Here is a 2,500-nt window from a genome sequence, read left to right as displayed (position 1 = left end):
ACATCATCATCATCATCATCTTCATCATCATCATCATTATTATCATTATTATTATTATTATTATCATAATCATCATCATCATCATCATCATCATCATCATCATCATCATCATCATCATCATCATTATTGTTGTTGCTATTATTATTATTATTATTATTAATATTATTATTATTATCATAATCATTATTACTGTTATCATCATCATATCATCATCATCATTATTATTATCATTATTGTTATTATTGTTATCATTATCATTGTTATCATTATCACCATTATCATTATTATTGTTCTTCTAATAAGTTTCCAAATCTCTTTGAAAATGCCTGAGAAAATGAAGTTCCTTTGGCAAGTAAATGCCACAAAATATCTTCCATCATCAAAGGAAGATTTTTTTCTTCCTCTTCTCCTTCAAGAAGACTTTTTTTTCTGAAAGTTAGAATTCTGCTTCTTACAAGATTCGTGTGATCTTCGCCATGCAAGGAGGAGGAAATTGCTTGCTTTTTTATTTTCTTTTTCTTTTTCTTTTTTTATCTCTTTCTTGCATTTTGACTTCATATAAACCGAGGTAATGAGGCTTGCATCTTTTTCTGTTTCCATTTTATGGCTTATGAATAGACACGTGGAAGAACCTGTCTTGCTGTCTGCGTGAACAGCAATAAAGGCAGACGTGTTGTAATATTGCAGTTTCCCCTAAATGTAGTTATATCATTGTCTCCCCTGAAAATCGCCTAGTCACGAATTTCTGGTTTACTTTTATTTATTTCTCATACTATAAATGCTATTGATTGGTGTACTTTCTAAAATATATTATGTCTTTATGTCTAACTGCCAATTGTCGTCAAAAATAAGTAGTCCCAGGAAATTCAATAAAATAAGATACTAGAACGGGGTTATTTTTAAACCTCAAAATAGTATAACATTATATTACATATCCTCTCGTCTCGTCTTCCGCTGACAATAAGCCTTAACGGACTAATTACGGCTGTATATACAATTTGACTGCTCTGAAGTCAGCACGGCCTTACCGGACTAAATACGGCGGTAGAAATAGTGTTTGGCCAAGAGACCTCATCCTGGGGTTTAAGGGACTTACACCGCCGTCAACTAAGCTAGACGGTTTATCCAAGTCTCTATAATAACAACAAACGTACTAGTGATAAACGACAAGTCAACAGGTGTTATGTAATGACTCACGTAAACAAAAAGGATGATAATAGAGGCGTAATAGGGTTTATGATCACACTATGGTAAAATGATGATAGCAGTGGTAATGGTAATGATGATAGTAACAATAACGATGATCGTAATAACACTAATGTTGATAGTAATAACAATAATGATAAATGATAATACAAACAGCAATAACAGTGATGGTGATGATAGTGAGGATAATAATATCGATGTTATTACTACTGTTATCATTATTGTCATTATCATATGCACTATTATCCTTATCATTATCATCAATCACTATCATTATTACCATCCTTATTATCACTATCATAATTATTTTTACTATTATTATCATTGTTGTTACTGTTATTGTTGTCATTGTTATAGTCGTAAATTTAATCATCATGAATACTGACATGCAGATATAGAAATAAAGTTACACCACCGTATAATTCACTCGTTAATCATCCTATTCCTCAGTACTGTCAAATCTCCACACAGGACGACTCGGTACATAATGACGTGAACAGAAGTGCAGATAATTGGAACGTGTCTGGAAGCAGTAGTGGTAAGCTCCAGTATTCACAGTGTAGCAGTTGCAAATACAATCATTTAAGCAGACATGTCGAACATTACCCGCTATGGAATAATGTTGAATATTATACAATTGTGCTACGAGTAATCACTAAGGTAATCAAGGAGCTAACAAGAAGCATATTTAGTGATTAAGTTTTGATGCAAACATTTTCAGTAATCAAATATCGAATACAAATTGAACTGTTGTATATTCGATTAATCTTATGAAAGATAATAAAGTAATTGTTTGATTATTCTGATGATATTGTCAAAGTGCAGATCACTCCGGCAGAGACTCTAGCCTGCATTCATACATACATACATACATAGTATCATCAAAGTGATATGTTATAAAATGTAATGACCCCCCCCCCCCCTTACCTCTTCTGGAACCTGCAGCACCAGCTTGTCGAGATGAGCATGGGTCACTACTATAGTTTCTTGATGTTGCACTACCACCTTGCAATGAAAGTCAAACAATGTTAAGAATACATAAGAGTGTCTCAAATTTATGGAAGGTATTTCAAACAATAGAGAATGCATTAGATCCAACCAGGTGAGGATATTGAATTACCTGCCTCATGAGATGTACTTAACATTAACATAATTTACAAACTGTGGCAATATGTCGGAAACATGCGCTGACAATTTGATTATCATATCAGCATTAGTATCGCAGTAAATGAACAAAAAAATATATTATTTAATGAAAATCCAAAAAGTTGACGAAATTTTAGTCTCACACAGT

The sequence above is a fragment of the Penaeus chinensis genome, chromosome 19 (assembly GCF_019202785.1).
Source record: "Penaeus chinensis breed Huanghai No. 1 chromosome 19, ASM1920278v2, whole genome shotgun sequence".
In the NCBI taxonomy this organism is placed as follows: Eukaryota; Metazoa; Arthropoda; class Malacostraca; order Decapoda; family Penaeidae; genus Penaeus; species Penaeus chinensis.
The sequence above is the reverse complement of the archived record's forward strand: the minus strand, read 5'-3'. Positions refer to the sequence as shown.